The following is a 26,732-nucleotide window of genomic DNA, read 5'->3' on the forward strand; positions in this document are numbered from 1 at the left end:
AGAAAGGTGGAAAATGAGGCCGCATGGGTGGCGCAGCAGCAAGTTGAGCTGCAAACCCTGCCCCCTCCAAGCCGCCCGATTGGGGGCTTACCTGTGGGTGAGGTGCGCCAGCCAGGTGAGTGGGGGGAGCAGAGGGCAACCCCCCCTGCATGAGGCAGACATCGGGTCCCACCCACAACCCCTCCCCTCTTTGCAAGAGGAGAGGCTTTCTTAAACTACTCTGAGAATTGCAGCTCTGTGAGGGATCTCCTAAAACTTTCAGCACCTTTAATGAAGTACAGTTCCCAGGATTTTTTGGGAGAAGTGCTGCCTGTTCAAAATGGGATTTTAGTGCTTTAAGTGGTGTGAAATGTGGCTGCCTTTGTTTTCTTGTCAACAGAGAGGCCATATGTGCATTGTCATGTCCAAAACATAGTCCTGTTCAGCCATGCTCCTTCCATGCACTCAGTTGTGTGCAACTGCATTTAGCTGCACTCACAGAGCATCCCTCCAGTATTCGTATGTGTGGCTGAGCATAGATAGGTCAAGATGTGGTCTGCAGGTGTACTCCTCCCTCATGCTTAAGAACAGGGGTTGGCAACCTAAGGCCTATGGGCCACAAGCAGCCCATGGAGGTCATTTAACCGGCCCACTGACCCCCGCCACCTGCTCGGGGACCCCTGCCGCCACTTGGTCAGCTCCTGTGCGCCATGCTAAAATGGCACAGAGCAGGGACCACCTTCCGTGATGCCAGCCGGCTTCCCATTGGCTGCACGCCTCCTCCACACCAGAAGGAGTGCCAGAAATAGCGTTTGCGCATGTGTGCATGCACACACACACTCCGGCCCACTGCGGCATCTGTGGGATCCTGAACTGGCCCAAGCCACAAAAACTTTGCTGACCCCTGCTTAAGAAGAAGGCCTCAAGAAGAAAGGCTGTGGCTGAAACCATTGGGTCCACCAAGCTAGTGATAACCCCAAATTACCAAGGCATCTCCAAATCATTCTAAAAACCAAGTGGATTCACAAGAAGAAGAGTTTGGATTTGATATCCCGCCTTTCACTCCCTTTAAGGAGTCTCAAAGCGGCTAACATTCTCCTTTCCCTTCCTCCCCCACAACAAACACTCAGTGAGGTGAGTGGGGCTGAGAGACTTCAAGGAAGTGTGACTGGCCCAAGGTCACCCAGCAGCTGCATGTGGAGGAGCGGAGACGCGAACCTGGTTCCCTAGATTACAAGACTACCACTCTCAACCACTACACCACACTGGCTCTCTGTGGGTGAAGCATCATAGCTCCTATGCACAGAACGAGCTTTCCTCCTAATGTAAACAGAAACTTTAGCAACTTGCAGGAGAAGGCATGGCTAAACTCCCTTTCCCCACCTACTGTGATCCTGGTAATCATCAGCCAAACTCCACAGTGCCCGCTATTTGCATTTTTTAAAAACAAATAAATGTGCATGCCATGTTCAAGGAGTCATTTAATGTTACATCTAGCTTGACCAATAAAGCTGAAGTGTTTAGAACGATATCGTTCCTGTGGAGTAATGAATCATAGGGAGATAGACTTGGGTAATACTTAAAAATCATGGCAAAAAACCAAAATGTAGCTAAATCACTTGAATTCCAAAATGTCTTCACCAGCCTCTGATGCTGTTACCCCAAGACACACCAGTATGTGCTGTGCAGCATTGTCATAAAATGTGATATCACACCAGGATTGCAGTTACAGGTAGGTAGCCGTGTTGGTCTGCCTTAGTTGAAACAAAATTTAAAAATTCCTTCCAGTAGCACCTTAGAGACCAACTAAGTTTGTTATTGGTATGAGCTTTCATGTGCATGCACACTTCTTCAGAAGGATTGCAGTGACGCTCCAAAAATCTCTATACCACACTAGATTGTTTCCCACAAAACTCATTGCTGATGATTACTTGCAAGGCTATGGGGTAGGGTGAGCTACAGATGTTATAGTTCTGTCTTTAAGGCAACTTTTAAAGTCGCATGAACCCTGTCCCCAAAAGAGTTCAGAAACCCATGGGAAAGGGACAGGAAGGTTGTCTTCAGCTGGACCATGACTCATCTTTGTAACTTATTTCCGGCTATCATCAGCCTAGATATTGGCTGGAAATTAAGCAAAGGGACTATGGTCAAGTCTAAAGGGAGAAGGTTTGGGAAGGGGGGAAGGAAAGCAGGGGGCACAAGGACTTCCGGCAACTAAACCTACAGGGAGTAGTTTGAAAACATGTGGTCTATGTCTGCTTGAGGCTCAGAAATGAAACAAATCTGTGGGTGGGGATTGGAGAGAAATTCAATTCAGGTCTCCTTTGAAACCGAACCTATCGAATTCACACTTTCTGGAACAATTATGAGAACCGAAACACGTATATCCCTTGAATTTTGCACTTACGGTGCAGTTGGTCAACCTTTTTTTACACATGCACACAAAATGCAAATATGTTTTTAAATGAAGCGCTGCATCTGGTAAGCACGTGACGGGGAACTTGGCAAGCATCTCTTCAAGCAGGACTGTTTAGATCCTTTCACACGCAGTCTGTTCCTCAGTTTTATGGGGACACAATATCGTAGGATTCAAGACTTCCTTTCAAACAAGTCCAAATCCTGGTGATAATTCTTTTGAAATCCTTGAAATATTGCTTGACCTTCACATTACTCATAAAAGAAAGCTTATGGAATTAGGCTCCCTGAACTCTTTCATGTTTTCTGTTCCTTCTTACAGATTTTAGGGAGCTTATTGTTAATTGCTTTTAATACAATTCTAAACACTATAATGCCATCTCTACATTAAAGTATTCCCCTACTGGGGAAAAGTTAAACAACACGAGGATTTTATCTCCTTTGGATGACAGAGAACTCCCTGGAAACTTTTTACTGCCTTTGTACTATTTGCCAATATTTGCTTGATTTACAGGTAGACAAGCAAATGATGGCAGTCCTATAGCAGGCAGTGTATCTGCTTAGCCTAATTCAAACAATTCCAGAGAAGGTAAAAACAAAAAAGGTAAAGGACCCCTGGACAGTTAGGTCCAGTCAAAGGTGACTATGGAGTTGCAGCGCTCATCTCACTTTAAGGCCGAGGGAGCTGGCGTTTGTTCACAGACAGCTTTTCAGGTCATGTGGTCAGCATGACTAAACCACTTCTGGGGCAATGGAGCACCATGATGGAAGGCAGAGCGGACGGAAACACTGTTTACCTTCCTACCGCAGTGGTACCTATTTATCTACTTGCACTGGCATGCTTTCAAACTGCTAGGTTGGCAGGAGCTGGGACAAAGCATTGGGAGCTCACCGTTATAGCACTCCCACTTTAGCTAACTCTAGCTAAAATTTTGGCTCTCTCTCCCCAAATTCAAAAGTGCAAACTCTTTCCTTTGCTACATGCATACCTCAGCAGCGCATTGTGGTCACAGATTCCACTTCTTGCAGATAGATTGATGAGGGGTAGAGAAATCTTCAAACTATTATCTCCTCCTGAAAGAGTTTTCGACTGTCCTTGGATTATCAGCAATTCAGCAGCCAAGAAAGCTGCAACAACACAAATTTAAATGGCACTGAACCATCTCTTGAGAGAAACGTGGTATAGATATGCCCCTATCTTAGGAAATATACTGCTTCTATTGGTACAATATGGTGAAGGGTTTTATGTAAGTAGCTACAACCAGCAAAGCGAGAGAACAGTGAATACTCTTATGAACTCTTCTTTATGAATAAGCAGAACCACAGATTTATTCAATGCTGTAATATGTTCTTTAATAAATGGGCATGAGAGTGGCAAGTGGGTTTGGGTTTTTGACTCCTTTCCTTGACCCTACTTTTCCCTGGAAAGGAATTAGCCTTTAATAAGCTCCTGACCTCCAGGAGGATGTGTTCTGGAGTCTAGTGCACTCTCTTAAGTCTGACAACCTCCTAAATTAAGATTCCCACCTCATGTGGGAATTTTCAGGTTTCCAGCCCATCTGGATTCTTATAAAATGTCATTTTAGCTATCTTGGTGATGCTCCAAATCTCATAAATCCACTAATCTCTTGCCATTCTTTCTCTCTTCATTTACAGCAAGCCATTTGGCTGATCAGTAAATAATTTACAGTGCAATCTTAATGATAGGTACCCAGACTGAAGTCCTATTGAATTCAGTGGGGCTTACTCCCAGGTAAGTGAGGTTAAGATTGGAGCCTAAATGAAAGATCCTCCTTGTAGAGAAGGGGAGACAAATAATCTGCCTTCCAATTTGCTCATCTAGCTGAGTTCATTCTTTTTTGAAGCAATTACTGGCATTCTTTCAAATGAAAATATAATCATTTTAGTGATTCGTTAAGTTATACATGTATCCGTGCACCATGGAGGGGTAGCAGCAAAATGTTAATGGAGGTTAGCACTAGTAGGAAGTTTTTTAGTCCCTTGTGGTGCTAAAAACCAGATAATTCTTTGCTCTATTATACAACATTAGTGTTATGTTCCCAACAGCAATCAGTATTTCTGGCTGGCATTTCGGACAGATAGATTTCCTATCAATCACAGTTGTTTCTGAGGTGCAGTATGGGCAATTTTCCTCTTACAAGAAAATAGTAAGTAAAGACTAAGTAACGTAGAACAGGGAAGACTAGGAAAGATAATGGAAACAGCTTTGCTTCAATAATGGGAAGCCATCTCAGGAATTGATTGTGACAGGACAGTCTGCTTCAGCTGTTTGTGAGAAGAGAGACCTACCATTGATAAGCAAGAAGATGAAGAGTGGAAAATAATTGCGACTGCCTGAAGACAGAACCAACACATTCGAGTTTGTAATGCAATTTGCTGCTAGGAAAGAAATGCAAGGGAAACTGGCACTAAAGCAAAACATAAAATTAAACTGAACACAAATAATAAGTATTTTTAAAAATATATATCTCCTCCTCCCCAAGTATTATGTTAAGTAACTGTGTTCCTGAATTGAGCAAAATATTTTACTTTCTCAATAACAAGGGCCATGTTCAAACTGTTCTTTATCATGCGGCATTACAATGGCCTGGTTCATGAGTCATGATAAGCCAAACAGTGACTTACCCGGACTGTGCAAACATGTGAACTCCCAGAGAGGAGCTCACAGCTGCTTTGCTCCTTCCTGGTAAATTCTCTCTTCACCAACCACAAGTTGAAGCTGGGGTTTAAAGCCATAGTTTAATGTGACCTGCCAACCAGTCCAATGAGTGTGAATGATGAGATTTCAGATGGACCAGAGGGAGAGAATATCACTTATAAATGCTAACACCTGATGACAATCTTCTCTTGAAAACATGATACCCTCCCAGTGATGGCATGGCGCTGGTCCTCTTATAATTGTAACTTTCCTCGAACAGGAACATGTTATGGCCTTTCCTAAAGAGTCTAGTTTGTTGCTTCTGCTTCTTGGGGTCACTCTGGAAAAGACTATCAGCAGACAGGCCAAAGGAATTAGTTCTTTTTAAAACTGTTTTTAATGCAAAGTTTTTGATGATACGGGGGGGGGGTGTGGAAACAAAAGTGGGAGGGAAGAAAGAAAGAATAATAAAAACACAGGAAAAAACCCCACAACCACCGGTTAATTAAGAATACAATAAACATCAATTCTTCCATCTTAGTTTGCATACAGAGTGATATAAGCTAACCTAACATTTGAACAGGTATCTAGGCAAAGTTGGTGTTTATCAAAAGCATAAGTGTACTATGGGTGTTAAGGTCTTTGGATATTTGCATAATCAGTGGTGCTGATTCCAGGCGCTTAGAGACCATAATGGTCCGTAAAGTCCATTTTTGTCATCCTGCCATTAATCCCCATGCAACTGGAATATAAGCGAAAAGTACATGAAACCCCACAGATATCAAGGATTTCACCTTGCAAAGTTAATACAGGGGTACCTTGGTTCTTGAACGGCTTAGTTGTCAAACAAATTGGCTCCCGAACGCCTCAAACCTTGAAGTAAGCATTCCAGTTTGCGAATGTTTTTCAGAAGCCGAATGTCCGACGCAGCTTCTGCTTGAGTGCAGGAAGCTCCTGCAGCCAATCGGAAGCAGTGCCTTGGTTTTTGAACAGTTTTGGAAATTGAATGGACTCCAGAATGGATTAAGTTCGAGAACCAAGGTACTACTGTATGGACAACGACTTCATACCATGTGCCTCAGTGAGGCATTTCGAGGATTGCAGCTCCATGACCTATCTGAATGAGATGGCGCCTTCCCACAGAGATGCTGTGGAGTCTACTATACCTGAAATATAAAAGGAAGTCATTAGTTCATTGAAGGCATTTAGTGCCACAGGGTGTGTCATAGCCGCTGGCTGTAAAAGATGCTGCACAAATTTGCCTACATCAAATCACCAGTGTGCTACTAAATACTAATGGTTTCTGAGCAGTGGTGATAGTGGGAAATGATGGTAAGGGGCTTAATAGAGGCCTCTGGTGAGTACTTCTGTGAAGCAGGATCCTGGACTAAGTAGACCTTTGGTGTGATTCAACAGGGCTCATCTTATGACCTTTATCTTATTGTCTCATCCTTTTTCCAGCGCCATGTCCCTTTCGTGGTCTCCATTACAATAGAGTCTAGATTTATTAACATTGTTCTTTCAAGCTGTGGATATAATTCCTCAGAGAGCCCTGTCTTTTATCATGGGATCTTTCCAAACTCACAGGTTTTACATTTAATTTAAATGTTAGTGCAGAATGATCTATTGCTCTTCCTTATTTCTTTTGGATACAGGTGAAGAACTGCTGACTTTCATAAATCACTGCACTTCTTAGAATTCAGCAATATTCACTCTCAAAGGTAAGTGTCCCTTAGTCTCTCCTTTCACATGTGAGAACAAAGAACTCTTAAACACCTGTGGATTTTCTTTGTGAGCTGGATTCATTAAATAAATGGCATTTTACTCAACTTTGCCAACAAAGTTGAATAGCTTCACAGTTATTGTTTCAATATGATTTGAATTCTAATCTCACATTCAGACTCCATTTTGCTTTCTAGGTGGCTGTAACCTGTGGCACACAGCACAAAATGCAGCCTTAGCATTAAACTGGATGCCAGGATTTTTCTGTGTAATCATTTTATGAACCGGTGCTACAGTTCCAGGTTGAAAGACTCTGGGTAATTAGTTCTCACAATGGTGACAGAAGTGGCTCATTAGTTTCAGCTTGGATTCAGTAGGAGGTTCAACTGTTAAAGAAGAGGACTAGAGCTCTGTGGTGGAACATATGTTTTGAAGGCAGAAGCCTCCTAATTCAAGCAGATCCTGTCTTCAGTTCTGGAGATTGATTGATTATTTAATTTACACACTACTTAGCATATTTAAAATGCGGCTGAGTGGTGTTCAAAAAACTGAAGCAGCGACAAACAACTTGAACAAAAAAATTACATCAATACACAGTTACATATAAACATGTTACATCAGTACAAAGTTACTAATATATATAGAAATCAATATCAGTTCATTTTCCTTCTGATACACCGTCCCTCTCAGCACCAGAGTCTAAACAAACTCTCAGCTCAACCACAAAAGTCTCACAACTTAGAAGGGTTCCGAAAACAGCAGACATCACCCTAGTCTTTCACTCTAGATTTGCTTTTTGTGGGCAGGCCCAAGGTGGATGCTATTCCCTCAGACAGCCCATAGCTGTGTCCCAGACAGCTGTGCTCTCCACACCCAGTTCCAGAAGCAGTCGGTTTCTTGAGTTCTCCAGGAGGTCCAGAGGATGGGAACCCCCCTCCACTCATAGCTCTTTCTTCGCCCTCTCCTGCTCTACCAGATGGAGAGCTTCTGCCATTCAGTTTAGAGACAGTATACATGGCCATGCTATTGACACAGGAAGCTATAGCAGGTATCAGCCCCAAACTGGTGGTTTTGCACAAGCCAAATTCTCTTCCGCTTGTGCCACAGCACCATTGGGTGCAAGCCAATTCAGAAGAAAAGTTTCTGAGTTGGGTTCTCTGCTTTTAGCAACAAAACAACTGATGGAAGTCCTTTTATTTTCCAACAATCAAGTTGGAAGGCGGGGTTGGTTATAGCTGATTGACTACTCTATATCAGTGATCCAGATTGCAAATGGAGTAACATTAGGACTTTGACCACTGAGCATATTAACAAACATGCAGGAACTTTGATGTCATTTTCTGAACTGCAAATTTCCTGTCTTGCTCTGCAATTCTGCCTTGTGCTTTTATGAATTAGGATCCTAGTTTTCACACAGGGTGCATATACTGAAGCTATCTTTCATGTCCTTAAACACTGTTTGAGTAATCAGAGTCTCTTTCTGGTTATGAGTTGTGGCCGAATGCTGCTGGACAAAGGCCACAGTTCTTGGCATGAAGTCAGCAACTGCTTGTATGTGTGATATTAAATCGATGTTCAGATTAAGGCCTGTTTCCGTATAAATCGAAACGTGCTTTCACAAACGATAGATTGGTGCAACGTTGTTTTTCAAAAGTGCGTAATTTAATTCAGAAAGGTAATTTTATTTAGCACATTTCCACTTCAGTTTAAAGGATTAAAATATTTCCTTCACCTAATTGTTCTTGCAGGCTGCATAAATAATAATAATAATAATAATAATAATAATAATAATAATAATAATAATTTGAATTTAGCATGAAGGGGCTTAAGTTATTAATTTGGTTCTCAAGGCCCTCCACAATACAAAGCAATTCATTCCATTTTTTATATTGAAGGTAATGAAGTTCTTTGCAAATTAGGATAAACCTTCTTTTTATTTGAGCTTCAAGGTAGTTCAGCACTACACATACTAGGGAGTAGGCCCCAATAAAAGGCTATGAAACTTACTCTGGAGTAAACATGTGTAGGGTTGTGCCGTGAAGCTATATTTCACGCACCATTAAAGCTTCTGTACATAACAACAAAGCAGATGTGTTTGGGAAAGCTCATGGAGTGTCAAGTTTAGCCCAGTGAATGAAAACCAGTTCATTCATAACACTACTGTAATCAAGCATTTATATGAAAACACAGATGTACACATTCCCATAGAAAAGTGCTGATTGACAAAGACACGCATTAGCCTATAAGCTGTATTCTGTTAACTGTAAGTTAGAGCTTGCTGAAGTTTTCCTGAGCAGGATCTATGTTTGGGTGAGGAGATGGGAGAAGCCGAGCAAAACAGACAGCAGGGTGGGTGGGTGAGGCTGAAAATATGACTGAATGTTCACTAAAATCTATTACACATGCCTAAGGGGTAGATAGGCTTTTTTCTTTAGCTTTTCGATGAAGGGAACACTAGTAATCGTCCTTTCATTTTCAGGAGCTGGAGAAGAAGCACAAACACCTTGATTCCTCCAGTTCTTTTCTACCACTGCTAAATGAGGGGGATGGACAGCAACAAAGTCCTTTGAGAGATGAAGGAAGCTGAAAAATGACCAGAGCTTGTTGCGAATGTCCAACATTACAAATTTGGAACCACTGTTGTTTGTTTGTTTGTTTTTATCTCATGTTTTCTAGGAAATCATTTCCCATTGCCAAATAGACAGGGAGGCCATCGTAAAGTTACAACTCTCTCTTAAAGGCTGTACTATCTGTAGATATTTTCTTTTTAAAAAGGAATTTAACCACCCACTCCTTCCTCCTGAAGGCTCCCTGAATAAAAAGGACACTGATAACACAAAAAAATAAAATAAATGATTTATTTTAGAATGGTAGAACCAGCATAAAATCAGAATGAAAACCTAAAGGATTTCTTTAGGGTGAGAAAATCAAACGGGGGAAACATGTAAGTTGGGTTCTTTAGTATTTTTAAAGTGGTCCACATTGATGGATTAGCTTTGACCCGAATGTGCACTGTCGTGAATAAGAACAGCTTTGCTTCCTTAAAGTTAGATGACAGTATTGCTTTCTAGGGGTGAAGACAGATGTGTGTAGGGGCCTCCAGAGTGTTGCTGTTTTGTGGGAGGAATTTAAGCACATATCGGAAATCGGGATTTGTGCAGTCAAAGCAGATCAAAGCACTCTGTCACCCTAGTGCAACAAATCTATTTGGGGGGCGGGAAAGATTTTTTGCAGTAAGGGCAAGGAAATGCTCTGAAAAGTGTGGAATTAATGAATTTCTAATGGGAAGACGTATAAGCACTCTGTAAGCAATTCATTATGAATGTCCCTTGTTGTATAAAGGTAAAGGGACCCCTGACCATTAGGTCCAGTCATGACTGACTCTGGGGATGTGGCGCTCATCTCGCTTTATTAGCCGAGGGAGCCGGCGTACAGCTTCTGGGTCATGTGGCCAGCATGACTAAGCTGCTTCTGGCAAACCAGAGCAGCGCACGGAAATGCCGTTTACCTTCCCTATTTATGTACTTGTACTTTTGACGTGCTTTCGAACTGCTAGGTTGGCAGGAGCAGGGACCGAGCAACGGGAGCTCACACCGTCGCTAGGATTCGAACCACTGACCTTCTGATCAGCAAGTCCTAGGTTCTGTGGTTTAACCCACAGCGCCACCCATGTCCCCTTGTTGTATAGCCACTCCTCAAACAGATCAGAACTGTTGCTCAAAAGGTCCAGACATATTCTAACCTCCATGTAAGCTTTGTGTGAGCAAATCAGGATGAATGACCAATAAACTGGTCATATGGAGCATTTACACTAATTTGAGCCTGCCTTCTCAACAGAACAGTCAAATGATCTTAACAGGATACCATTCGGGTCTTGCTTCCTACTACAGGTGACAACCATTTTAAGCATATCCAATTGGCATGCGATTGCTGACACGTGGGTCCTTTTTGACCCAGAAGAAGGCAAAATGAGGGCAGAATAGGGCAGGGCATAAGGTGCACTTATACGTACTTATATGTGCCCCACTGACACATACGAATGTAACACAGTGTTGCATGTTATTTTCACTAATGTATACATTGTTATACACACTTTCCCCTAGGCCATGCATTTTGGAACACATTACATGGCTGGAGAATTGCATTGCAAAATGTGGAGATGTCTGAATTTTGAATGATGGGTATGTTCACTATAATTCAAATATATCATTGCTTAAAACAACCTAAAAAATACTGTGGTACACCTGATGTGATCTCTTGGCAGCCATGCTACTTTAGTGCACGTCATGGAACCTTTAATAGCAGCAGAAATACTTGCAATTACGCTGAGATTGAGGTAAACATTGGATCAGTGTAAGTATTGTACCCATTAGTCACAGAAACTGAGCACTTAAATCTGGAGCGTCATTGTTCCAGTATTGAATGTTATGTTCTTTAATCCTTTGTTCATCATTCAGAATTCTGCAAAATTCGTTGAGAGTCTGTGTACTCACTTGGCAATGTGCCTTGCTTTACATCCCACTAGGAAAAGATTTTTTGATCCACATGCATGACAGAGTATTTTATTCATATGTTCATAAATCCCTTAAAACCTAGGGCCTCTAAGTAGTCATAAATTAAAGGTACCTTTTAAGCATTTGTATGGGGAAGTAGCTGTGTTTGGCTTGAGATTAACCAGAATGGTAAAAAGGAGCTTTGGCTAACAAAGCATATAATTCTGGAAACAGTCTCAACTTGTCAGAAAGACCACAAATATGAAAAAGAAATGCTTGTACAATTAAGAGTTGTTCTTCTGAAATAATTCCTCTGTGTTTTAGGATATTAGATGTTCTTCAATTGTAATTAGCCAACAAAGCTATTATTTGTCTCTATACTTTTGCCTTACAGGTGGTAAAAGGTAAGACCCCCTGGATGCTTAAGTCCGGTCAAAGGTGACTTTGGGGTTGCGACACTCATCTCACTTTCAGGCCAAGGGAGCCGATATTTGTCCACAGACAGCTTTCCGGGTCATGTGGCCAGCATGACTAAACTGCTTCTGGCACAACAGAACACCATGACAGAAACCAGAGCGCATGGAAACACTGTTTACCTTTCTGCTGCAGCAGTACCTATTTATCTGCTTGCACTGGCGTGCTTCTGAATGGCTAAGTTGGCAGGAGCTGGGACAAATCAACGGGAGCTCACTCTATTGCGGGGATTCGAACCACCAACCTTTTGAGCGACATGCCAAAGAGGCACAGTGGTTTAGACCACAGCGCCACCTGCATCCCAACAGGTGACTGTCATCCCAACTACCCACAGCACTTAAGAACAAACACAGATATATCTACGGTAGCCCATCACAGTTAAGGATCAGCCTTAGAACAGTCTTCCTCCATTTTTATGTACTGAAATGTTCAATGTTGAAATGTGTGTTTGTTGGATTCATAGCTTTATCATTAGGTTGGCCTTATGATTCAGGGGAATTAATTTTATTGATTAGGACAGATCAGCCTTGGCTAGTCCAGTGCCCTCCAGATGTTTTGGAATACAGCTCCCATCTGGAAGGTACACCAGGTTGGTCAAGGCTGAGATAGATGTTTACTTTTACTAATTTGAATAAGGTTGATGTCCTGTCAGACTCTTGTGAGAAGAAAGGCAGGGATTTCATAACTTCCTTACTATTCAAGCTCTCTGTGAATGACATATTGAAATCATTGTAACATGAAAGATTTGGTCCCCTGAAAATTGGGAATACAAATCTCTTTCTCATGTATGCTGACAATATGATATTCATACGTTTCCTCTCAATCTCAAAGATTTGTGAAAGTGAAGCCTGCATGCGGGGGCAAGGGGGGCTTGTAAGCATGGTCCTCTCTTTAAGCCAAGACACATTCACCTCAGAGGCCCAAAGACTGTGGTGAGGACTAATGTAAACTTAAAATCAATAATCAGTTTTGCATGTTGGTATCATGCCCATAAACTTTCACTGGATAGTATCCAAATCAAACCGGTGGGATCCTTTAAATATCTGGGAACCTTTTCTTTTCTTTCACAGTAAGCTGGAAATGTCAACTTGACGATGCTTAGTGTCCAAGAGCTTAGTGTTACAGGTTATTATGAGGTTTCAGTCAAACAAAGCAGCAAGCCTGTTTCTGCCTGCCCTTGAGGTTTCCTAAAATAACCCAAAACCTTATTGGCTCCTTTGGGGCACTGAGGCTTGGCACCCTTCTACGATAAAGTATCTGAAATAACATTTAATACCACTTTTTTTTTTTGTTCTACCTACACTCCTGATTCCATTTTGGGGGCTTGAAACAGATTTAACTTCTTTGAAATGTAAAATTGAGGATTTTCTCTTTAATTATTGGCTTAGGTGTCATTAAAATAATCTTTAAAAAGTGATGCCTTGCCGGGTTGCTCATAATCTAAAAAAGTTACTTTCCAAATGATTGGCTCACCAAGCAGCCTTTATGGCGAAATATGCTTGCATGCTTATTCAGATGCATACAGGATGCTAAAGTTATGAATAATAGAAAATGAAATGATTTATTACTGCACTGAGCCTTGCACTCAGTGGCTAATGGTCTTTTAGGCATACAGTCCCCTTCCTAAGTACAATTTTAAACTTCTCTCTCCTCTTCTGCTTTCCAGAATATTTATCTCAGACTATGTAAACAGGGATCACAATCTTGCATACAAAAGTTTGAGGCCCTCCACCTGTTAGTAACTGCAAACATATAACTTTGTCCTGTGCATGCTTTCTGAAATGTAAGTCCTGTTGCGTTCAAGTGTGCATTTAGGATGGTAGCACAGAGGGGAAACTTTCTAGAGTTAGATGGAAGAAACAAAGTTTCAAAACTGGTTACCTCCAGAAAACCTGTTTATTGAGCATTTGCCATAGCTGTCAACGTTTCCCTTTTTTAAAGGGAAATTCCCTTATTCTGAATAGGATTCCTCACAAGAAAAGGGAAAAGTTGACAGCTATGGCTTTCTCCCTGATTTGTAGGTGGGAGATTAGAAGACATTGGTTATTTACTGAAGGTTCTTATGAATTGTTTGCAAGGACATTAGATAGCACTGCATCTAGCAAATGCCTTCCCCCACTTTCCGGGACATTTCAACATTGCTTTCCTTTTCATAAAAAGTTCAGATTTGAGAGGAAGCAGTTTTCTTGCACAAGTGCTTCAAATCCACTATGATTGTGCAACCTGAATTTACCAGGATGTGAATGAATCTCACCTGAAAATAGTGAGTCAGAAAGCACCCTTGAAGCACCCTGATCAAGAATCAAGAAGAATGAGGGATGATATATAGCACTGTAAATTTAAACAGGGAAAACAGGTAGAGAAAAACAGGACTCCACATTGCCATCTGGTGGCACAATGTTATATCACATATACAACACATATAAATCACTTTTTCTTTACCAGTCTATCTGAGTCCATAGAGTGGGCTGAGCTACTGTAGCATAGCCAGCTCTGGCTGAATGCGGATAAGGCTTCCAAACTAGATAAAAGTCCTGCTGGGATAGCCCAATAGAACATGACACTCTTCATATCAGAGTTATGTGTTCGAGCCCCACGTTGGGCAAAAGATATGACCCTCGGGGTCTCTTCCAACTTTACAATTCTCTGATTCTATCAGAAGAAGCAATTTGAGCCTTCTGAAGCTATGTTTTCAAGTTAAATTCTTTCTAACATTTGCCACGACAGGACCATGGGTTGGGACAGATGATATAAATAAACACAGGAGATTGGTACTTGGGTTAAAACAGGCCACAAGATTATTGATTACAGATGTCAGTATGTGAGGCCAAGGCAATGGGTATGTATTTCATATCATGCAGCCCACCTGTTGGTTGCTAAAGGCATTGAGATCGGTCCTGAAGTGGAAAGTCACCCCTGACATGAACCAGGTGACATGACCCTGCCCAGGGTCACCATCAGGAGAGGTGTTTTGGCCCATCAGCCCCCTCCTAGACCCCTTTAATGGGGTACTCACTCAATTAAGGTTCCAACCTAATGCCTTATCAAGGTAAACAATTCCTTCCACCGTTTCTAAGTGAATTTAGTTCTGTTTCCAGACTGTTAACAAGATTCAGTCTTTAAACCATTGTGACAGATGTCTGATTTTCTCAGATGCTAACCAGCTTAGTATTTCAGCAGTCCAGCCCAGTTATCTGGCATTCTGAGTCTTCTAACAGCAGACTCACACTTTACAGAGCAATCTGTTTCCTGTGTGTACACTACTGGTACACCAGCATATACTGCAGCAAACACATAACCAATCTTGGGTGCCCAGATCAGGGGTGGAGCTGGGTGCTCCGGGACCTGAAGCAGAACACATGCTGTGCACCTGGGGGTGGGGACAATCCTGCGCGATCCTCCCCAGGGGGCGATCTTGGTGCGGCACCGTGATCCTCCCCTACAGTGAGCTGGGGGGAGGGGAGAGCCACAGTTTCGACACTTGCGGCTTTGCCGCTCGCTGGGCTTGGGGGTATCACGAGGGCGGGAGCGTGTTGAATGTCACCCCCTTCAGGATGACACCTGGGGCGTACCATACCCCCCATACCCCTCCCTACGGCCCTGGCCCAGATGTGTGTAGAGTGGTACCTCAGGTTACAGACACCTCGGCTTACAGACACTTCAGGTTACAGACTCTGCTAACCCGGAAGTAGTACCTCGGGTTAAGAACTTTACCTCAGGATGAGAACAGAAATCGTGCAGCGGTGGGACAGGGACAGCAGGAGACCCCATTAGCTAAAGTGGTACCTCAGGTTAAGTATGGTTACAGGTTAGGAACAGACCTCTGGTATGAATTAAGTTTGTAACCAGAGGTACCACTGTACTGTGGTGTTTACAGATGGATGCCCGTGCATTAAGTCTTCACAGGAAGCGCTACTATAACACACCATATACAGCATTATTGAAACACAAGCCAAAAGCACGGAGTTTCTCTAAGACAATGTATGTTATGTAAGTTAGCTGTTCAAAAGTTTGCAGAATATTATTTGCTTTTGTGCCTTCCATGTATCCACTGGTCAGATATTTTGCAAGAAATTGTTCAGTCCAGCTTATTATGTTCTCTCCCCAATTTATAATACAATACATTTGTATTTGTATCATAATTTGGCATTGTTATAATGAGGCTACTATTGCACCGTAATTGAAAACTAATAAAAATTATTATATATTAAAAATATGTTTTCTTCCCAGCAGCATTATTGTTATGGGAATTTTTTGGGTGGTATCATTACTAGCCTTAGGAGTTCCTGATATAGCATTGGCACAGTCCTCACAGCCAGATGAACTGCACCTTCAAGTTGCATGTAGTAACTGGTATAGATGAATTATGGTTTGGAAGGATATTTATATTCCATAATTTGCTTACTGTGTTATGTTTCCTTTCCTTTCGGTTCTATCTTGTGTTCCATCTCTTCCACGCTGAACTATGAAACCATATACACTAAGCACCTGGAGCATTTGTTATTCCACCTACTTTTGACTTTAGAGTTCTAGACTCTCCTAGCACTGGCAGTGATCCCTGGGATGCAGCTCTGGGACTGAACATTGTTATTCACCCCTGCTTTTGACCAAAAGGGGATTGCAACTTGCTGAAACTACTGATAGCCCACTGGTAGAGATCCCTACTCAGCCAATAGTTCTCTGGGGAAAGGGCAGGTTATGTCTGTGGTAAAGATACACCCAAGGAGGATACCTTTATAAACATCTTTAATTTTGTGCTTTATGTTTTCCACATCCCTCAAAATGGTTCTGAAGCATTTATTGTGCAGGGTCTTCATCGGAACAGAACAGATAAATCTGAAAATTCCACAGGGCCACGTTATTTTGAGGCTGACTATATCACTCTATCACCTGCATGTTAGCTTAATAGCTCTTCACATCCATCTTTCAGGTTTTCTTTTCTCCAAGTCCATACGCTTTGGCTCTCTAGTTTCCCTTGTGAGCTAATGATTAAATTACACCATGCCCAGACTATTACTAGAACAAAATACATAAATCTTCTGACCATCTTTTACAGTTTCACTGCTTGTAAGTTCTTAGCAGGTAATAAAATGTTGCTTAGGAAGCAAGTATGATGCTATATATCTACTTAGTAACAGTCTGGGGGGCTGTTAAAATGGATATAGATTATTAGGCTCACTGTTCTGCAGCCCCGGTGGAAGCAATTACCCTTAGTATTTATTCAGGTGATCTCTCTCTCTCTCTCTCTCTCTCCCCCTCCGTTAATTATTCCATAGTCTGATATAATTATTCAGTAGTGTCATTTACACTTCTTATTTCTTGCTCCAGAAGCAATGTGTTCAAAGTTATGGAAAACTCATTTCACTGTAGAGAGAGAGAAAAAGCTGCAGAATTTAGCTGCAATCCTGCAGAAAGGTGACACAAAATCTTTAGATGGTCTGAAGCTACACAGTGCCACCTCCTTGCTGAAGCTAACCAAATCTGTGTCTAGTCACTTTCTGAATTGGAGATCTCCTAAGGACTATGTGTGTGTCACCTTAGGTGAAGAAGGTGGACTATGGATGGAAGAGAATAAGATAAATGTCTGGTGCAAATAAATAGTTCAGGAAGAATAGATACTCCCCATGCACCGACCTCTGTAAATCTTCCTCTGTTGTGCAATAGGCAGCTGCAGTTGTACCTTGGTTTTTGAATGCCTTGGTACTTGTACATTTTGGCTCCTGAATGCCACAAACCCGGAAGTGAGTGTTCCAGTTTGCAAACGTTCTTTGATACCCAAACATCCAACGCAGCTTACACAGCTTCCGATTGAGTGCAGGAAGCTCCTGCAGCAAATCAGAAGCCGAGCCTTGGTTTTCGAACATTTTCGGAAGTCAAACGGACTTCTGGAATGGATTACGTTCCAGAACCAAGGTACGACTGTACTTTATATCAAGTCAGATTGTTTGCACATCTAGCTCACATCTATTCTCCACTCTAGCTAGCAGCAGGTCTTCAGGAACTCAGGCTTTCCCATCATTTTAACTGGCAACTACAAAAATAGAATTTAGGACCTTCTGCATGCAAAGAGCTGTCACTGAGCTACATTCCCGTCTTCTGAAAGATCTAGTGGTCAAGGCTGTCAAGTGCAGAGGTACTGTTGCATGTTGTGCCACACCATGCACCAAATCTTATGGCTTTGTTCCTCAACAGTTCCCCACTTATGTTCCTGCCTCCTTTGGAGAAGATGCTCTAGAGTTTAGTAGCTGCATCTCTGAATGTGGCTGCGTATGTGATGTTCTGTTGCAGAATGTCATCCTCCCTTACATTCTTTATGCTCAGAGTAGAAAACTGTTCCTGGTCCAGAGATCCAGATGTGCTTAGCCGTGCATGCAGACTTCCTGCATAGCAGACTTGCTCTGCTCATTGAATACAGAAACTTAACCCCTTATGCACATTGCCTTTATGAATGTGGATTGGGTCCCGATGTTGAAAAAGAATGAGGAATCTTTTTGTTTGCCCAGAGCAAGAAATGGTAAGGAAATTTGCAGAAGGAAGCACAAGGAAGCGGTGCTAGTCTTAAAACAACAGTAGCCCCCAACACTCCCAGCTGCAGCATCTCAGGAGCCCCCCCCCCAACACTTCATTGAACCACTCAAAAAGCTTAGAACTTCTTTCTCAAGTTTGTATTATACAGCCTCCTCCTTTCAGCCTCTACCCTGTGGGTTAAATGTGGCTTCCTTTATCTTCTGCAGTGAGCTTTGAATAAAGATGGGCCATTAATGACTTTTAAGGAAACCTCTAACATTTCTCACCAATCTGCTGACTTTACAAGAACTTAGGAGGAGTAGGCGAGACATTTGATTGGCACTCTGAACATTATCGCCCACACGAGGCTTTTGCAGCTGGGATCAGAGTTCCTTCCTTAATAATTGATTGCTGGATTGGAATGTTTTTGTTCTGAAGCCTGGGGTGTTTCCAAGGAGCTCTTCAGCATCCATCTAAGCACCTTGACTCCAGTTATTTCCATTTTCCTTGGCACACACTGACTATGCAGGAAGCCAGGGCTAGAAAGTTCTAGTTTGTATTTGATTACCTTGGTTTATATTAGACAATGAGGTACTCTTGTTCGGTATGCATACCAGCGTGAGAACATGCAGATGCATTTCTCACCTTGCAATTCATAACTTACTCAAGGCATTCACAAGCTCACGAGCTCAGTCACAGTAAAGCTTCACACTTAAAACATCTTCACTGCTGGTCAACCTGTTAATATAGTATAGTTTAAGGGTGGAAAACTTCCACCGGAGGTATGTGCAGGAACTCTACATCCAACTGTTCGATGCTCATCAAGACCTTTCCTTCTCTTTGTTGCAATGCAAAGGGGGAAAGACCTTTGGCTATAATTTGACCCATCAGAGGATTCCCAATTACCGGTAGGTCTCAGTGTTCAGTCTTGGGTAAGCTCTCAATGGGTTTGTTTTGTAGGTCCAGGACGTGGTCTTACTTTGTGGGATGCTCAGGCTTCTCCAACAGCCTCCTTAGCTTTTCTTCCTTTCTTTGGTTTCCAATGCCCCTTTTTATTCTCCATTTTTGTTGAGTTTGATTCAGGGATTGGAGAGAGGAATGTATTCTTTTATTATTAATAATTTCAAGACTAAAACGTTATACTGAAAACTGGAACACTAACCCTACTTCGAATGCATCCTACACTCCAGTTTTGATGAATGGGGAACTTTGGTTCTTAAATCATCATCATCATCATCATCATCAATGAGCAGTTTCTGTCTGTGAATAGTACAGAGGGATTCATTGCCTGGTGTACATGCCAGGATACTGGAGGCTCACAGTTGCTGAATTGTTAACTGGCTGTGCCTCACTGGCTCATGCTGTGGAGGTTCAGTCTCACATTTTGTGACTTTTGTGTCTGACAGCATGGGGAGGGAGGGATTGTTTCATCACTGAATGAGGATTGGCTCCATCTGCACCTGGCAACTGTTGACATAGGGCTCCATGATTGGTGGGAGCTTTGGCAGTCTTACCACAGATGCTGGTGGTGTGCTTGGTAAAGGTGCTCTGTTCTGTGTCTCTTGTGTTACCTTTGTTTTCTTTGTTTGACATGTTATTGCTGCTCCCTTGATTACTTCCTGCCAGAAGTGGCCTGTCCAAGCCACTTCTCACATGGTTGGTGCCTTGTTTTGATCCAACAGAAGACACTTGTGGAATATCCTCTTATTTTGTGAGGGAGTGGAAAGTGTGCCAAATTACAAGATGACATTAGGCAGAGCGAGGCACCCCCCTTTGGGCAGCTGATGTTGGGGGGGGGGGAGGTGATGGACATAGGTTTATTGATGGGGGCTGAGGTTTTGGAGAACAGCCCTGTGTGTGGCACATGACTTATTTCTCTCCCCCTGCCCCTAAGTGAGACTGGCGTATTGTCTACCTTAAAAAGATAACGGACCCCTGAGAGTTAAGTCCAGTTACAAACCACTCTGGGGTTGCAGTGCTCATCTTGCTTTATTGGCTGAGGGAGCCGGCGTTTGTCCACAGACATTTTTTTGGGTCATGACTAAGCTGCTTCTGGCAAAACCAGAGCAGCGCACGGAAATGCCGTTTACCTTCCCGCTATTTATGTACTTGCACTTTGACACGCTTTTGAACTGGTAGGTTGACAGGAGCTGGGACCAAACAACGGGAGCTCACTTCATTGCGGGGATTCGAACTGCCGACCTTCCAATCAGCCAGCCCTAGGCTCAGTGCTTTAGACTACAACGCCACCCACATCCTTTGTCTACCTTAGGGTGAAGTAAAATTCAACTGCCTGCCTGGTTTGCTTCCATTTGCTGCCTGGTTTTCTTTGGCCATAAACAGCAAAATATTTTGGGCCAGTCCTGCTTGCTTCCCACAGAAATTGGGTTGATTGAATATGTCCTAGTTAGCGGTGTCTGTGAAATCACTGTTCTCCATTTACCATTGCTCATAGCCCTTTTGGTGAGTGATTGTGGTGATTCTCTTAAGTCTCAGGTGGGATTTAAAATAAAGATTCTGCATTTAAATATTCCGCAGCTTGGTTTTTGTGTGTGTGTGTGTGTTTTTAAGGGCTTTGTCTCCATGTGCCAGAGTTCATTTAATGAAGATAATGAATTTTCTAGGGGTTGCCTCTAGCCTGTGTTTCTTCAAAGAAACACAGTCTGGTGCTTGCACACTTGGCAGAATGTGGCAAAGAGTCTTTCCTGGTGCAAAGTGGCAGAGCTATTTTGATTTCCATGGAAATCTGTTTCATAGCTGCTGAGCACCTCATCCTTCCCCACACAAGTATGCTTTCAGAGGCCATTTATTTATACTGTAAGGTGCCCTTGGTTCTGAGAATATACCATGCTGGCTTGGCAGATGCACAACACAGCCCAGCTAGCATGTCTGCCATTATTAATCTGAGCCGGAGCTCAGTCAAGGAAACCAGCCAAAGGAATCCCCAAATAAGTTTTTCTTCCCTAGCTGTTGACGCTTTCCTCCTGCCTGTTTCTTCTCAACTGGAAGAAGTATTCATCCCTGTCCCACTGAAGTTTATTTACACTGCAAAATCTGTAGTTCTAAAGCTAAATTTTAAAATGACACACTGTGTGGTTTCCACCTTCTTTGGAGTATGCAAAGAATTGTAAGCTTTGTGGCTGTCCAAACAACTCCTGCGGAATTCAAATGACTCCATAATTTTCAAAGCAGCACCCTTCTCTCCAACTCCTTATGCCCTACCAGAAGTAATCTCATTAACAGTTCCACACAAAAACTGTAACTTTTACACTTCCAGCTACATTGACTAGGCTTTGTTCCCATAAGCTCCTTGCTGTAATCAGATTTGTTGGGGAAGCGGCACTTACCTTCTTTGCTGGAAGAAGCCAATTAAACAAAATTAATAACCCTAATCATTTGGGGTGGGGGCAGGAATCTCCAGTAGCTTTGAGCACCATTGACCTAAATTTATCCTCACTTAGAACTTATCCACACTTCCCCATGTATCTGAGGGAAAACCACTCTTTAACACTCAATCAGAGCAAACAGCAATTTGGGTCGTCCCCCCCGAATTATCATTTGTTCTGATTTATCAATAAAGAGCAGGTTTTTCCTTGGAAAAGGACTGGGGCCAGGGGAAACCACTCAGACCCATGCCTAGAAAGTTCAGGTCAAGTGAAAACCATTCTGTCCTGCACATTCAAGGCATAGCACAAGCGGAGGTTTGGGAGAGCCCTTATATTTCCTGTAATCCCTTACCATTGAATGGGATGTTTTCTTGAGACAGGGATAGAAAAGGCCTCAGTCAACCTGAGCTGAAATGGACACTGTTACATGCTACAAGTTTCTTGTGACAATTTTGGCAAGGGTAACACAACATGTTTGAGAGAAAGAGCCTCTGATTCTCCAGATGATTTCAATATATATCTGGATTTTTGTGTGAATTTTTTGAACATATCCAAAGACGTCTGGATGAAATCTGTCTGTCTGTCTAATCTATACACACACCCAGGCCCATCTTACCCATAGAGGCTAGTGGTGCAGGGCAGCAGGGCGCCAAGTTCTGGAGGGTGCCAGGCGAGAGTCCAGGGAACACTGAACGAGCGCACTGAGTGCACCGCTCCTGCCAAGCATTGGCTCGGGTTTTTTCCTTTTAGCCTGCAGGCACTGAATTCTGTGGGGCACCAGAAGGCTAAAAGGGGGAAAAAAACCTGACCTGACGCTTGGTGGGAGCAGCGCACACACCCTTGTTCACTCAGCGCAGGCCCACTTGCTCGGTGTGCTGCCTGCTGTGGCCAGCTGAGCCGGGAAGCGCCGCGACCAGCCTCCACCTCTTCTCCGCCGGAGGAGCCGCCCCCCTGCTGCTGTCCTTCTCCTCCAGTCCTAAAGAAAGGTCAACAACTCTGGGAAAGGGGGGAGGCACCGGAGGGATGTGAGAGCCAGTGTGGTGTAGTGGTTAAGAGCGGTGGTCTTGCAATCTGGGGAACCGGGTTCGCGTTTCCGCTCCTCCACATGCAGCTCCTCCACATGACGGCCCTGCACACACCTTTATTAAATACAATGAAAGTGTCGGAAAATAGTGCACATGTTTTGCAGTTCCCCAGACCTCTTTACCAATCTTTACGTTACAAAAAACAAGAGGTGGGAAAAAGCCATTTTTTCAGTAAAAAAGAAAGTGTTTTACTGGTTATTGATGATTAGTATTGGTGTTACTCTAGTGGAATTGGATTTTATTCCTTTGATTCCTCTGCAGTTTACATGAAATCTATAAATTTGATTTAAATACTAGCTGGCACTGCAACATTAATTACTTATGGTTGTGATTATCTGTGAACAGACTGCTGCTACCATCTACACTTCTAGTCAGATGCATAAGTGTTAGACAGTATTTGCTTAATTAATCTAGAATCACAAAGGAGTCTTGGTTCAATGCAGTTTGGAGAAAAATCAGGCTCACCCCCCCCCCCCGTTCTAAAATGTATACCTTTCAGTCAGTGGTTTCTGAGACATTATGTTCAGCTTGTTTCTAAATTAATTTCTTAAATCTTGCCTTCCCCCTACGTATGCCACAGCAAGAGTCATCCATAAGAGTCATCATGGGCAAATGGCAACCTGCTTAGAAAGAGACATTCTTCCCAACTCGGTTTCAGAGTGAATTATTTCCCCTGTACGTTTATTCTTATTATATCCACAATCACAATGGCTGCAGGGTGGAACTGTTCAGAAGAGAGCCATAATTCCTTAAGAACTTGTGGCAATTTTTCTCCCTGTTCTTGAAAATGCTAAGGACACTCCAAACCGCCTGAAACTTGCTGACGGGAAGGAGGGGGTAAATTTTTGCAGGTGTCCCCATCCCCTGACCTTTGCTCTGCCAGCATGGGAAGCATTTGCCACTGCGGAGGCTGCTGATACATTAAAGCATGACCAACTGAACACCACTGGCAGCTGTGTTCCTGCTGGCTTTGGCCAATGTGGTACCTCAAAATGGAGCATTATGGTTGGAGAGGGCTGGGCACGAATCTACTAGATCATAAGTCAGTCCATTACCTGGAGAAGGGCCTGATTCAGATTTGTTGTCTGCAAGCCAATGTTCCTGCTATGCAGCAGAAATGGCAGGAAAACTGCCCTCACTTTCTAACATGACTAGCCTAAAGAATTAAAAATGTTACCCTGAGGAAGGTAGCTTTGGATAAAATGATCTGACCTTCTCTGTGACTATCCCACCCTGCTCTGCTACCACCTTCTTAAATTCTGTCAATTTGCTTATATCGTGCAAGAAGAGCAGAAGGAACAACAGCTTTGTGGCTTTAAGGAGACCATTTACAGAATCTCGAGGCATCAACATTAGAGCCTCTGGGATTTAGTAAGGCCTCGCGCTCTCTGCAGCTTGCTCCATGGACTGTATACACTTAGTGCCAGTTGGCTGATGGATGGCATGGGAAGCTGTATAAATATTTCCCAACTTTTTGTGCATTAGATTAAACATGATAGGTGAAGGGAGGGCTTTTTGTACTGAGCTGCAATACTTCATAGGAGAAGGAAAGAAAAGCCTTCATCTCTAAGGCTATGTCCAGAACCTAATCATCATTGAATATATCGCATTATCTCTTGAGACCAATGTTTTTATTTTCAAAAATAAAGGACATGCTAGGGTACTTGCAGAATTTCTCTTCAAGCTAGTATCCTAAAACCATCTGTTACAGCAGGATGTAACAAAGTGAGAATAGATTAAATGAAGAAAGAGGAGGAGGGACTTGCTGGAAGGCCTCCAGTCTAATTATTTTAAATGGAAAAGAATGCACAAGATACTATTTTTGCAGAACCACAAGAACACATTTTTAATAGAAGTGTACTCCCAGGGATTGGTCTGTGGGAAAAGTTGTAACAAATCATCTCCCACCATTGTACTGCCAGGCAGACTAAAAAGCAAATAAACAAAAGCTTCCTTTCCTTTTATAGAAAATTTCAGCTGTTTATGAGGTTGCTGTTCTTTCACTCCTCAAACGCCACAAGGTCCATATTAGTGGGCAAGGACGTGGCGAATTTCATAATCTATCCTGAACCAAATATTCCTGGTCATTTTCAACTAAGTTTTTCTCAGAGTTACAACTATTTAAATTAATGAACATGACTAAATTAGGTCCATTCATTTCACTGGTTCTGCTCTGAGAAAAACTTAGTTGAATACCAACCTCTATATCCGGACATAATAGACTTTTAGAAAAGCCAGTCTTTTTTCTTCAAAGCAGATTTCTAGTGACCAAGTGCAGTGTCGATTTGTAAGTCTCAGCCCTCCAGAGCTGATTGGCAGGGTACACATGGGGCTGAAGGAGGCAGTGGAGGAAGAGGGAGTTTCATTGCTTGCATGGAAATCCCTTGCTTCAACAGAGCTACAATGTTGGATATGGTTCATTTTTCTCATTAAACATTTTTAGGTTCATTACAAAGAATAAAAGAACAGTTGACTACCAAATCATTCTGACTTAACAGAAAAGGATCTGGGTGCGAAAGTAAGAAAGAAATCCCTTGCTTGCTTATTTTTTTAGAGAACCTATGGTTCACCTTACAGTACAGATTAAATATTAAATATTATATTATTAAATATTCATATTTATTTTTATTGTCTTTCTATTGTTTCTTTTATTTCTTATATTGTATTGCCTTACAATTGGCATTCCATAGAATTCAAACAGCAATACAATAAAATACAATATAAGAAATGAAAGAAATGAAAGAAATGAAAGAAGCAATAAAAAGACGATAAAAATACATGGCATCTATCATAGCACATTACATTTGCAACAACAGGCAGAAAAGTCATTATGTGTTCTACTAAGACCATTGGCAGTTTTCAATGGGCCATTTGGGAAAAGTTTGGGAACCATTGTTCTAGACAGGGAAGAGAAATATACAATTCAAACATCAATAAAATGATCCAAGGGAGATAATAAACAGATTAAAAGAACAGCTACCAATATAAAAGAAAGTAGGCACACCTTGCAGCAACTGCCCAAACAGGTTACACATGGATGCCCATCTAGATGCTAGTTGGCTTACCTTTTGATGTTCTATTACAGTTAACAGCAGAAGGTGAATATGCACCACCAGATTCTCAGTCAAGAGAGTCAGTTTGTTTCCTATAGGCCAGATCCAGATTCTAAGTGTTTGTAGAATGAAGCTTGGCAATTGTCCTTGTTGACTGTCAAAGCTAGAATTTTTATTAGGCTGTGCTTGTCTGTATCATTCCTGAGTTCTTTTCAAAAGGTTTGTTATCACAGCAAGGACAGAAAATTTAAAATGTAGGTTTCTGAGTGCGAAAGAAACACTACCATATATACATAGTTTGCCTAGATTCCTCTGTCCTCTGAAGAGCTGACTGGTCGTTCTGAAACACATAGAACTGGAAACCTGGTAGCCACTAAATGAAAAATAAATGAAGGAGTTTGTGTCATTTGCACAACAGAGGTTGAGCAGCTGTCACACTAGACTAAGGGCTTGTCCACACCTCTGCTTGTCCCATGCCTAGAAAGCATGGGTTTGAGACGATTTGCCTTTGCCCCATCACTTGCCCCCTCCAAATCTATAGAAAACCCAATTGCCATTTGTTCCAATCCATCGCTAAAGATTGGGGTTTCTCCAGGTGAGGCAAATGGGTATGTTGTTGAGCCCTAAGCCACTGTTTTCTTTTAAATTTATAATGCTGTCATTCTTTGTGACTTTAGTTGGTGGAATAATGTGTTGCTTAAAATACATGTTCAGACTCATATCTATTTTTGCTAATGGTCATGAATAATGAGAGTTGTAGTCCAGCAATATCGATAACGCCAGAGGTCTTTCTCTACCCTCGTTGTAGAGGACAGTCTACATGGTGGGAATAATGGAAAGGCAAATACTAATACTGTCATTTTCCTGCCAATAATTCTGGGACTGACCACCCCAACCCCTTCTCCAGAAGGAAAACATGCTCTGTCACAGTTCTGCCATTCCACAGATCTCCGACATTG

General features: G+C 42.3%; 1 long non-coding RNA gene across 1 annotated transcript in view; it reads left to right on the forward strand.

Moving 5' to 3' along the window:
* The first annotated feature begins 1,150 nt into the window (after positions 1 to 1,150).
* Positions 1,151 to 26,732, forward strand: part of LOC310658722 — a 51,739-nt gene continuing 26,157 nt past the window's right edge. The window contains exon 1 of the long non-coding RNA XR_014502454.1: positions 1,151 to 1,254. This is a non-coding gene — a long non-coding RNA (uncharacterized lncRNA). The remainder of the gene's footprint in view (positions 1,255 to 26,732) is intronic.

Source organism: Podarcis tiliguerta (assembly GCF_965153285.1).
Source record: "Podarcis tiliguerta genome assembly, chromosome: 10".
NCBI classification, from domain to species: domain Eukaryota; kingdom Metazoa; phylum Chordata; class Lepidosauria; order Squamata; family Lacertidae; genus Podarcis; species Podarcis tiliguerta.